General features: G+C 35.4%; 1 protein-coding gene across 2 annotated transcripts in view; it reads right to left on the bottom strand.

Moving 5' to 3' along the window:
* Positions 1-13,456, bottom strand: part of FUT8 (fucosyltransferase 8) — a 128,604-nt gene that overhangs the window by 98,737 nt on the left and 16,411 nt on the right. For both annotated transcript variants that reach the window (XM_026849469.1, XM_026849468.1), the window contains exon 2: positions 4,821-4,897. The gene's annotated coding sequence lies outside the window, so the exon portion shown is untranslated. The remainder of the gene's footprint in view (positions 1-4,820; positions 4,898-13,456) is intronic.

Genomic DNA, 13,456 nt, shown 5'->3' with positions numbered 1-13,456 from the left:
TACAAACCTTTAAAACTTCTCAAGTAACACCTCAATAAAAAAGGCTTCTTAAATCTCTAAAATGAGATGCATTCCCCTAGAATCTGAATGGTTCTTACAGCTCTTTTCTAACCCCCTTACTACTTTCTAAGATTATTTCTGAAGACTAGACCTCCAACCTAGTCATAATATACCCACAACAGTCCATTAATATTGTATATAGCAGTAACATCACCTCCCCTACATCCCTCCAACAAGTTAGTTTATTCAAAAATACTGTCTCTAACCTGTAAGTGCAAGCTACGAGTCTCTAAACCTGGGATCACACATTTGGCTCTATCTGAATACTAGTTCTTCAAGTAAGTTCAACTTGCCAAGATATTTAACAGTTAGTGATCTCTTTCTATCATTAATATTAATATATGTTTAAAACTGCAACTTTTAGAGATTTATTAGGAGCAATACATTCTCCCCAAGAGCCAGCAAGACAAAGTTCAAGAACCACCTGCCACGTAGCCTTAAGGGAACCTTCCTTAGGGTTTGAAAGTTCCCTGTTTACCAACAATTTTTTGGATTCTTTAGACAATTTTAGTACAGTTAACATGAGTTACAACAAATACCTTTAGGAAAAATCAATCTGATAAAAGACAGTATCACTAGAATCAATAATTAACCTATGTCCTGACTGGATTTTTAGTACATACTGGCATGGCATCTAGTTTTTCTCATTCCCTTCAGACTTGGGATATTTCAACACTTGTTTAAGAACAAAAGAAATCGGGAAAAAAAAAAAAAAGGAAAAAAAGACTGACATGCAAAACCAATCAAATTAAGATTTTCCTGTGCTAACAGGTTCTGTCAATTTCTAAAGTGTTTAGTAGCCACTATTTAACATAATCCAAACACAGACACAATAAAGGAGTACTGAATTACCAGTGTAGTACGATTACACCATTTAAGGAAAAAAAAAAACAAAACAACCAAAGCCAAAACAAGTGAAGAATATTTCTGTATTGTAGAAGTAGCCTTGGTATTTATCCACATTTTTTTCTTCTCTCCATGACAACTACAATTTCTCCTAATAAATAACAAAAAGTGGGCAAGACTAACACCTCCAGTCTAGCATTTTATCTGAAATTACAACTCAGATACAATTTCATCAGAATTTGCTAGACCAATTCTCTGTATTTCATATTAAAAAAACAAAAAAAAAACCCTGTGACATATTCCCTCATCTATTTAACTGCAGGAACTTGTAAAGCAGGAAACATATTCCAGACAATATATACTTCTTGTCTGGCTATTTCCGCTGATCTTGTCAAAAGGTAGTTTTAGTTTAGTGTAGCAGTCTAATCTCAGACATTTAAAATGGTACAGACTATCAATGATATTTGAAATTTGATTTTTCAGGAACTATAAAAATACTACTAATTTATAATCAAATAATATGCACAAGGTCACCATCTCTAATTCTGCCAAATTTACAGTCAATGTTTTAGTTTTGGACTATTTAAGTTTAAAAATAGATACACTGAAGATCAAAAGTTACTTGGTCCATTGAAGAAAATATTTAAGAGAAATAAAACTCTTATTGTAATATGCAGAAAGAGATTCTGTGCTGATTCAAGGCATCTTTTACAGAAAGCTGTTCTCCCCATGCTCCACTCACAAAAGAGATAATTAAGAAAAAACAAACACAGCTAGAAACTAGACATTAAATAATAAAATGTAATAAGTTTATTAGAAACCCCTCTCCTCTAAGACGAGATCACGCACGCTCACGTTCCTTACTACATTTTATGAACTTCCAAAGACAGACATATGCTCTTCCCAGTCTATTGCAGTGCTTCACAAGCCACACTTAATTAATCTCCACTGGAAAAAACGTAAGCTTATTTCGTTTTGCAGTGTTCCAAAAGACCTAGAGCAGTAGCACTTACTCTCTGTATTAAATCATCCTCTATTTTTTTAAACCTCTCCTCACAGGTCTTGGATCCAGTGTTCTGACCATCATACTATTGTGTTCTGGACTCTCCAATCTGGCAAGGTAGTTTTGATTTGTTTGCATGTATTAAGTGCATGGCTCAAAACCGGACACAAGGAGCTAGTTGACCCAATTCTACTCTAAATTGAGCAGAGAGATTTACCGTGTTTTACGACTGTGCCTCCATTTATTTATCCTGGTATGATCTTACATTTTCAGAACTTTTTTTTGTGTGACACTGTTGACTTAAACCCTTAACCCACAATATTTTTACTCAGAACTCTCAGACATTCCTTATTCTGTATTCACCTATTTTATTTTTATTTAATTTAAAAGCACTATTTTAAGCTTGCCCTTAATGGTTTATATCTTATTTTTCCCAGATCATTCTAATTTGTTGGTTCATATTAAATTCTAATCCACTCCTCCAACTTCTATGCAGTCTCTCAGACTGGTATCATTTTTCACTGCAGTAAACATGCAAGTCAATGGATACATTAGCAACCTCTTTTCTTGAGAAGGAAAAAGACATGAAAGACTCGCTTGTGCTGCTGCATCAGAACTGACTTATATAAAATGCATTTTTAATAAAGAATATATTTCAGAGAGCCAGACGAGCAATAAGCCATCTTTCAACAAGAATCCAAGCTAAATGACTACCAGAATAATACAGTGAATTGAAGCCAAATGTTAGAATAAGAAAAAGACTTTGCTGATTCTCAAACAAGGGGGAAAGTACTAAGCAAGATAGATAGTAGATACTCCAGAAACAAGAGGGATGGTCCAGCTCTGATGCTTGTAAAATGGGCAGGGCTAGATTAGCAACGTACCTTTCTGAAAAAATATTTTCCTTTTCCATCAGGAATCATATGTTGATCTATTTAGATATGTAGAAATAAAGAATACCTATCCAAGATTTTGGGTGCCCCTACAATAAACCAATGCAGAGATTATCTTCAAAAGCCTATCACAGATAAATCCTACTTACATACGTGCAAGAAAGGATAAGAGTGCTGTAGAATGTAATAAAAAATGCCCAGTTGGTCTTTTTTAATAAACTACAAAACTGCAGTTCATAGATGGAAAATTACTTTACAAAACTGTAAACTAAAATACAAAGTGCTGCACTATGTAACATCATGTACAAGAGACCAGCCAATTCTGATAAGAAGTGAGGTTTAGACAAGTCATGCAAGTTCTTTATAGGTACTCTTCACTCATTTCCCAGGCCCTGGAGCACACGTATTTTGTATGGGGTTGGGTGGGGGGGAAGACTATTACGGATTTTCTAGTTATGTGGTAAGATTTTTTCCCTCTGAATCAGTGTTTCTATTCAGTATCGACAGGTCACTCCTACTAACAGCAAGGGCTGGGAAGAACCTGGCAAGATTAGCCAGTTCTAGTCTAAAGCTCTCACAGAAGCTGCTTCTGTTCTTCTCCAAAGTGAAATGGTCTATTTCCAGTCTAGTAACTTTACCATAACCTTACCACAAACTGTTGGACAGATCCACTGGCTGGCTGCTGCCTATAGGGCCAGGTTATGCTCCCACACTCTCTGCTCCTGCCTGCAGTCTCACTTCTTCCTTTGCACCACTTCAACACTTTCTGAACACTTATCTGAGTTGATCCAACCCACAAACCAAGAAACAAAACTAGTCACCTTTTTGTTGGGTGCAGGAGTCAGATATAGAAGAGAGCAGAGTTTGGGAAACAGAAACAATCCCCTCCAGTAAGCAGTTACAACAGCTAATCTAGTTTCCAGAAACCTAAATGGAAACTGGATGCGTGGAAAGCTACGACCATATTCTTTGTTCGGTCTTGGCCATGAGATCCTCACTTTAAATCTCACATTTTCTTTTTTAAACCATTCATTAAATTATTAAACTATGTCATTCAATAGTTATAACTGCATAAATAAATAATTGAGAGTACTTTGTACATCTTCAGCTTGACAATCATGACTGAAGTTGGGTGAACAGTAAAAGCATCTCATCTGCAACAAATCTGCTTGAGCTGTTAGTCTAAGCTTATCCTTACCATAATTAACAATACTGATCATAACAGTCTTTTCTACAGTTGCATCAAAAAAGAATAACACCATAACATACTTGGTTTCCAAGTTTACACCTGAATTCACATTTCAGTGAACCTCACCTCATTCTTTAATCAACTCCTCAAAAAGAAGGGAGTTACTATTCTTCTAAGATTTATCTTTTATGATACATTCCTTTGTTTAAATGAGTATTACGGTATCTGCATAAACCTTCGAAAACATAAGAATATGTAGCATTAAGTTTTTAATACTCGTTACCATTTGAGAAGATCTAGTACAGGATCTAGGGTATCTCAGAGCACACAATAGTTTCCAGGCACAACAGCTTAGTTACTTATAACTCTCAGAGAAGCTTCATGGAACAGGGCCTGTGGCCCAACTTCCACACAAGTACTGCTTATCTCTGAGAAATACATGTAATATCTGGAATACAGATGAAAGGGTCCAAAAATACTGCCAAAGAATAAGGGGTTTGTACACAGGACAGAGAATATATAATGAATCCATCAAATAATTTCTTTTTTTAGATGTGAGAGGCAAAGAAGAGAAGGGAGAGAAATGAGTGTAAGGAGAAAAGGAAGGTGAAACGGATGTATGACTGACCAAATTTCGTCAGTAATCTGACATGAAAGTAGAGACCTGACCTCTCTTTTGCAAAATTTGCTTTTTCCAGCTGACAAGGATTTATCAACAGGACAGTTTTCAGTTGCTGTTTAAGTAGCACACGTCTTCATCTAGCTTCTTTACATCTAGCTTTTGTCCCAGCAGAGGTGACATCATAGAGGAAGCGAAGTACGTACTTACCAGCAATACTTATTGTTCGCATTAATACTTTGGGGGACTCTTCTTCCTCACTTTCATTTTGAAGCCTAGGTAATTCTCTGAAAGTAGGAGAAGAAAAGAAGATTGTTAGTTTTTATCCTTTTTTACCTTCATCCTTGTTTTCATCCTTTAACTATTATATGCAGCATTCAAGAGATGAATGCAAACGCTCTTAAAAATATCATACGATTTGTGATTAGATGACTTGTAGCAAAACTCTTATGAAAGCAGACATTTATACGTATGAACAACCTCTGTTTACTGAGGTCCAAAAAATAGAAACTGTCTGCTTCATTGCTGAAAAAAACAAAGGTTAAGTATAGACCCTTAAGGCATCTGTGAAAACAAATTAAGAAAGCAGGGGGAAAAAAACCCAGTGGATTCATTCTTGGGAAATATATAGCCAGGCTTTAGGAAAAAAAAAGCTGAGAAAAATTATAGGATCAAGACCTTAAAACCAGATGCCAAAAATTAAAATAGTGAACTCCTCAAACTGAAATAGTTATCACATGGAAAAGAATAAGCTCTACCTTTAAAACAGATGTAAGCAAATAAAGTTGGTTTGTACCACTTATTTATTTTTGTTTGTACATAACATATATAACAGACCACATACAGTAGATTGTTTTAAAAATCTTTTGGGTTATCAAGGCATGGGGGTTACTACATCATTTTGTAACAGTGGTCTCACTAATTCAGAATGGCTATATACTACTAGGCGTTGATTCTTAGCAATTTAGCAGAAAAGCAAAAGCTGCACATATCAGACTCTGGAACAGCAATAAATTGGATGTTGTAAAAGCTAATTTGTGAACCTGACTTCAAGGAAAGGGATATAACTGGGAAACAAAAATAGGAAAAGAATTAAAGCAACAATAGTACCAGGAGTAGGAGTGAAGAGAAAATGATAAATGCTCCAGGATAATTGTATTGTAGAGCAATGAGAATTTTGCCAAATTATTCTTATTCTTGAACACAAATTAAGTGATTTTATATTTCAAAGAGAAACTTCAGTAGCATGACTGTTAAATGAGCAAGGTGAACTGGCAACTCTAAAAATCTCAAAAGCAGCAACAGCGATAAAATTTTAAAAAGAGACTGAATTCTGTATTTTCTTTTTTATGTAATAAATTATGAACAATCAGAACCTACAAGGTCAGAGCCCATGAACTTCCAAAAATAGAACGCCTGGGGGAAAAAGTGAGATAGCTTATTTTCATTTCCATTTGAGATTGATACTTTGGGTATACTTCAGCTAAGGTGGCACTTAATAAAAAGGATATAGCTTTTCCTGTGATAAAGGATCTCAGAAATCCAAACAAAAATTACAACACTGTTATCCCTAGTATAAAAAGTAATGTCAGGGTTTTAGCTTTCCAGAAAAACTAAACTAGTTCTTTTATGGTACTCTTCATCAAATCAGTTACACTATTTATTTCACAACAATGGAGAGGTGAAATTAGCAGCTGAAGGTGAGTCAGGAAGCCAAGCAAAACTGAATATGGAGGCCACCCGTTCCAAGTGCTAGCTCTACAGCAAACCCATTAGAGCACAGTCTAGAATGAACGTTACTTTTCATTTTATATGAAGCTTATGCTGTATCTTCTTACAAGTCCATATTTGCAACCCTCAAGCAGATAAAGGCAGCATATTATGTGAACTGTATGTATGGAAGAAATAGATTTAGACAGATTAGCTCATAGTAAATGTGAAGCGGAAATGTTTACATTTCATGTAATGAAGAGAATCATTGCTAAATTTATAAGTTGATTTATCTGTAAGCAACAGAATTACAGGCAGTACCAAACAGCCAGACTCCTACCAGTCTGGGCAATTCAGCATGCCCTCCAAAAAGCTCCCCAAAATTTTTAACTGTGATATTCTAAAATATACAAAAGCACACAGAAAAATAAAAAGAAAGCATGAATATTTGGGTCGTCTTTTCCATACAAACATACCATCGGAGTGAAGTAGCTACTTAACAGTTGTTGACAAAGTAGAGGGTAAAAAAAACAAAGTTCCAAGGTAGTTTGTACCTCTGCTCCAGGAAGATTTGTCCACAACATGACTAACTTAAAAAAAAATAATACATCACAACACAATGAAATATATTCAGGTGGTTTAACATAAAACAGTCCAGCCTAGCGTGGTCAAATCATTTGTAGCTCAATTTAACAGATTCTACCTGTATGACAACAAAATTCTAATCTGAATTCCAAACATTATTTTGCCACCAACTGTGCACTGGTTCTAGAATATTTTCTTGCAGACCATAGTCTGCTCAGAGTAACACACGAAGTAGTAACAAATGCTTTACTGAAATCTAAGATGCAGGAGACCAGCAATTGTTTTTTCCATCCCTAAATCTATTACTAAGAGAAAAGAAATAAAGCCCTTCATTTTAAGATCATCACAACTAATGCAAAGTGACTGTCTATTCCAGCACCTTTTCATGCAACTGTGGAAAAAAACAGTCCGCCCACTCCAGGTCATTCAAACTTTAAAACTACCAAAAAGCTTACCATTTTCCAGTCTAATATTGCACTTGTTGGTCAATCACCTCAACAGCACTAATATTACTAGATGAATTAGACAGATAAGTCTGCCCCTCTAGCAGGGACCTTTTTGGAGATAAAAGTTACCTTGAAGATTAATTTTAGTTATATGCCCAATTCTGACTTTGAATTGCTGGTTGAACATGGACCAGTGACTACCTTTTCTTTTAAGAAAAATTAATCTATTTATAAAAAAATATATCCTTATAAATGGTTTGAGACCACCTGGAGTGTTTAATCCAGTCTCCTGCATGACAAGAACCTATTCAAAACGAGATCCAAAACATTTAATCAGTATTTTTCATGCATTTTAAGTTGAATCCTGAAAAGATGCAAAACTTGAATGCACAACAGCAAGAGAATTCAAGGATGCCAGCCACACTCTAAGTGCCTGCAACTACAAAAGCATTAGATGAAAATAACCTACATTACCTCAGGAATACAGAGTGTTGGCCAGGGGGAAGAAAAAAAGAAACACTTTGCCCCAGGCAGATGGAGAAGGAAGGGGGGAACTGATTTAACTTTTAACACGGACACTAGACCTGTATGCCAGGCCCAAGCTACTTTTTCCCCAACACTACAGGAACAACCAGACACCTCACTCAAAATCCCACCTTTAGTCAACAGCAAATTGCCTCTGCTTCAGAAGAAGATAAATTATGCACTGAGAAAAATTTAAAAAATACGTGTTCTCTTCTGATCTCTACAGGATAACGGTGGTAGCCCTGAAGAACAGAATTTGTAAAATTGAAAACTTCATGACAAATAACCAAATATTTTCTTGGCTGCTTTATCCTCTTTCTCAGAGATTGCTGTTATTCCAGTACCAAGAAATTTCATATGCTCATTTTTAATTTCTGAGTCCAGGATCAACTTTATCATCTTACACAGTCTTTTCACATAACTGTATAAAACATCATCTTGAACCACTGACTTTCGATCTCCCCATTACTGATTTTATATGACCAGATCTCACCCTCTGATCTTCAAACAAGTTCTCTTATTAAATTTATCCCTCAAATGTATTTATTTTCACTTGTTTCTCTCCCATATACACCCTCACACCCAATAAAGACTATTGTTATTTCTTCCTAGGCTTTACTTGCCAAATTCTTTTATTCTCCTTTAAGACAGCAAGTTCAACTTCAGCATAATCACACTAACAGTTCTTTCTTTTCTAAATGACTCTATCTTTTCTGAGTGTGACTGATCAGAGCTATATGCTGTCCTAAATGCAAATCAACCAATGCTTTATTGGCTGGTCCTAACACTCTCCTGTAAAAGCTCGAAACCAGTCACTGTGTCTTGGAATCATGTTACTCTCACAAAGCCATACCATCTGAGAAGGAAACAGATCAGGATCTGGGATGACCCAGATCAACAACAACAATCTACCTTTGATTACCAGTTTAGTTATACCAGGAGTTCTTGTCAGTGCTCAAGTATGTGAATGGCAATTTTTTTTTTTAATTAAAATAATATTCTATTACTCCAAACACCTAATTCATCCTCTACTATTAAGTGTAATAGTCTTGCGTTCTCTATTAGCAATCTCAAAAGCACACAGACCAGCTTTTTAGCGAAATCACTTGTTTATTTCAGTGATGGCTCTACAGTTTCAAGTAGCTGGCAGAGAACTGACTGAACCCATGTTAGGCAAAATATACAAGAAAAGAATTTAAACAACAAAATCATTTCAAACAAACAAAATAAGCTAAAATGTTACACTGAACTTTTTTATGTTTGGTAAAGAAAAACAAATTTAAAATTATTCCTTCTGTAAGCCAAGTGAAGCTCAGAACATGTGTTTTCCAGTTTTAAAACAAGATAGACTGTGGTTTTCTAATGGAGGAAGACTCATTTAGCTGAAAACCTGATCTTCATTTCTCTTATACCCTTCAATCCATCTGTCTGGTATCATTGTTGGTTGCTGATACTAAGCAAATTTCCTGGAACAAATATGGAAACAAAGAACTTCCCAAGGGAACAGAGGGAAAGATAATATTTTATATACATATGTATATTAAAAATAAATATTATCTAGATATATTTTACATAGATATATATTTTTAGATTTTTTTGTTGTTGTTGTTGTTGTTGTTTAAGATTCCTTACTGCTAAGAGCTAAAGAAAAGCTGGAATATACTCAAATCCATAATAAGCAAGGATCAAAGCCAAATCAAACTTCTTCATACAGAAGAAAGGCTGTCAAAAATTAGCTGTTCTGCAGTGAAGTGCACAGGATTCTACCTGTGCTTCGATTTTGTAGAGAAGGTTCCCCTTCAAACAAGCTTTTGACTACCACAGATTTGAGAAGGACATACAATTGTTCAATGAAATTCTACTTTAATTAAACAAGATACAGATTTGGAAGCATTATTCCTCAAAACTCCTCAGAACAAGCCTAAAAGACAGATTTTCTCACACCTATCTTTCCTTATCAAACAGGCCTTTGCCACTTTGACCTTGTTCTAAGAGTACACCATTTTTAATGGCACAAATAATTATTAATAGCAAAATTCAGTATCATTAAGTGCTTATCATTACCAGAAGAAAATATAAAACAGGTGCTATAAGGTAAAAAGTTCCTTCATGATATTGACATTTTCACACATAATGGTTTCTCAAGGCATAAATTAAGAACAGTCTACAAAACTGATACAGTACACAGAATCTGTACATAATCTGCTGATTTCTTTCATGGACTAAGAATTAAGTTATTTAATAACATCCCAAATATAAACACATTTTTAACCTATTCACTTGCTAGCAGTTAGGTCACCCAGACTCTAATAAATTGATGTGACACTGTGACGTTCTCAGGTTTCTTCCCGCTCCCCTCCAAGACGCGTTGGCCCAACAACTTGACTCATCTTCCTCTCTTATTTAAAAAATACATGACCCTAGCCGACACCTCCCAATATTCCCCAAAGATACGTCACTTGTTCAGGGTCCCCAGCCCTATATTTTTCACTTAACAAAGTTTCATGTACACTACAGTGATATTGCTAGTAAGTTACACACTTGCATGAGCAGGGAAAATTTGGTGAAAATCTGGGAAAATGCTGCAAGCACTGGACCTCTCTTAGCTCTCTCAAGTCCAGGAAAACATATGTTATGTTTCTTCTCCCCAGAGTCCCACTTCTTCTTCTCAGCCATGTGAAGTGCCATCTGTGTTTCCCAGCGCAGCAAGCTAAAAATCTGCTGTAATTCATATCACCAGTAAGCAAATTAAAGGCAAAGATTGTCCTCTTCAACAGCAAGACTTAAAAATGGCAATCTAGATCATGGATCCAAAGTGGTAAGTGGTGAGCATGGTTAGTAGGTCATAGGAAGAAAAATGTGGCAAACAGTAGGCTATCTTCAGAGCTTCCTTGATCTCTGTCAACTAATGTAAAAATTATAGGAATAAAACAAGAGTAGCTGGAAGTCTCAGAAAGTAAACAAAAATATGACTCAACTAACCACAACACATTTAGTGTGGTACTAATGTTAGAGGGCATAATTGGCTCAGGAAGGACAAATATAGACAGCGAAGCAGGAAATCTTGTCTTGAATATCTAAGGTTTGTATACTTGTTTTGAGATCCAGAATGAAACAGAAGCCAAACACTCCACATAACATTAAAATGAGAAAGTTATAGCAAGAAGGAAAGTAGATGTTCTATAAATTACCAAACAAGAAAATTTAAATGAATGAGGGTTTGGAGGGACTGTTGAGAGACGCTGTTTGTTTCTTTTTGGTTCTTTAGTTTTGTTGTTTTTTTGTTTTTCCTAGACAGCTAGCAGAATCATTCAAAGCATAAGATTTAATATTAATAATTCACAGGATAGGCCTTTCAGGAAGCAGATCATAGATATAATTGAGTTGACCTCTAGTTGATAACTGGCTTGACTATTACTTTACAAAAGTTAGCCTAAAAAGTTACATCAGTATACTAATGCCTGAAACTTCTCCAGACACTGAAATGCAAATCATTTTGTTACAACAAGCCCTGAAATACTTTTGATAAAGGCCAACTGCACTCTTCCAACCTCTGGGAACAGTGTCAGGTTTATCACATGGCCGGGAAAACTTCCACATGGCACTGCACATACAGCTACCTGTTTCGAAGGCTGAGAGATTAAAAGAAAGGAGAAATCTCAATCCATGCCAGCAGTCCTCAATACCAGACAATGTCCACTTTATTATTGTTGACACAGTCAAAAGGGATTTGAAATCAAACCAACTTAAGGAAACAAAAACTTAAGTGCAGATAAAGTCTGGAAGAGTACACAAAACTACAGTCAAGTAGTAACCATCTTTAGAAATTCAAAAAAAACAATGAGGAAATTTAGAGGCAAGAAAATCACACAGAGAGAACACTCACTCTAGACACAGGCTACTGAAAGAAAAGACTGAAAAAGCTGTCAGAAAAGCCCAATCAAGAAAGTTCTTCAGTGAGAAAACAGAAAACACAAGGAAGAAATAAAGGCTGAAATGCTGGCAAAACCTGTTCTCTTGAAATAAGGTCAAGAAACTCAAGAAGAAACAAACCTGTGTTTCAGTTTGAGGAAGGAAGTTGTGCGGTACAGCCTCATGATTGTTATGGGTTACAGTAATTAGTTCAAAAGAGAAAGCCTATTCTATCAAAAGACAAGGCTACGAATACAATGTTTGACAGTCCCAGGAAAAAAAAAAAAAAAAAAAAAAAAAAAAAAAAGCAAGATCTAAATCAGCAAGTTTCACAGAAGACGACAGACAGTATCATGCATGTCACTGTGATGTTGAAAACAGAACAAAAAGGAAAATGGCTGTAAGCCATAAAGAAAATGTATTTTGTTTCTATTTCATATTTATATAATAAAGCTAGAGGGCCTTGCTATTAATTTTGAGGGATTATTTTAGAATGTGTGATTTAATTCAGGCTATCAGCTTTCAGATATAAAGGAGATAGTTTTTTGAAAAAAAAATATATACACCTTACTACCCACTGCAAATACCAGCTATGCCTACAAATACCACTACTCAGTCTTTTAGTCAGAGAAATTTATATTGAAAGAAAGGTGAACATACAATACCAACAAAATTACTAAGAATCCTTTATGTATGTACTGAAACAAATCATGTAGCAGCAGATTAAAAGAAAGAAACAGCATCTTCTATTGCGTCTTAGATGCCTACCCGCTTCCTTCCTCTTTTTTTAATTCCTTCTTAAAAAGGTAACTTCTTCAAACCTGCCCACAGTGAGCACACAGTTTGATATTGCTTGGAAATTATACTGGGAATTTATACATAATTTCACCTTTCATTTTAAATTTTTTGAACAAGAAACAAATAAAAATCATAGTATTCATTGTAAAGTCTATCAAACAGCTTGAGTGACTCTGCTTTTATTAACTGATTGGTCAAACAGCAGTTAATGTCACCTTACAAGACAGTGGTCGACTTCACTGCTGTGATTCAGAGACACACCAGCAGCTGTGCAGATTTCAAAGATGGTATCAATTTCATACTGCTGCCACTGCTGCTCCGTGGGAAGGCTATGAACAGATGCAAGGAGCGTTCAGCATCCAGGAAGCTGAGAAAAAAAGAAAGACACAATACTGCTTCCCTTGAGGCGAGACAGCACTGCAGCTTGGTGTTTATCAGACACAGGCTAATCAAAGATAGATCTTCAAACAAAGGTCAAGAAGACTATCAAAGCTGAGATTCTAGCAATTAAGAACAAAGAAGTGGTCAGGGATTTTCAATAAGAAAGACCATTTTGAAATTTGTCTGTTAGGTGGCTGGTGGTGCCTGATAATGAAGAAAGCTGAAAATTTGTATTGAATATAATTTCATTAGCATATTACACAAAAAAATCTACAATTTATATATTTCAGTACACCAGAAAATGCATTTGAAACTATTCCTCAATAGTATACACCGAGCTTTATAAAGCCTAAATGTTAGAGAAAAACACTACTATGGTACATTTCATTTCAGAGAGGTTTCAGGTCTTTTAAGGTGCTCAGATTTTGAATAATTTTTGATGCATCTTTTCCCCAAGAATGCTTCATCACAACCAGAATAAAATAGTGT

This window comes from Athene cunicularia, assembly GCF_003259725.1.
Source record: "Athene cunicularia isolate RWA chromosome 5 unlocalized genomic scaffold, athCun1 chr5_part1, whole genome shotgun sequence".
NCBI classification, from domain to species: domain Eukaryota; kingdom Metazoa; phylum Chordata; class Aves; order Strigiformes; family Strigidae; genus Athene; species Athene cunicularia.
Note: the sequence above shows the minus strand (reverse complement) of the source record. Positions and strands in the feature narration are given on the sequence as shown.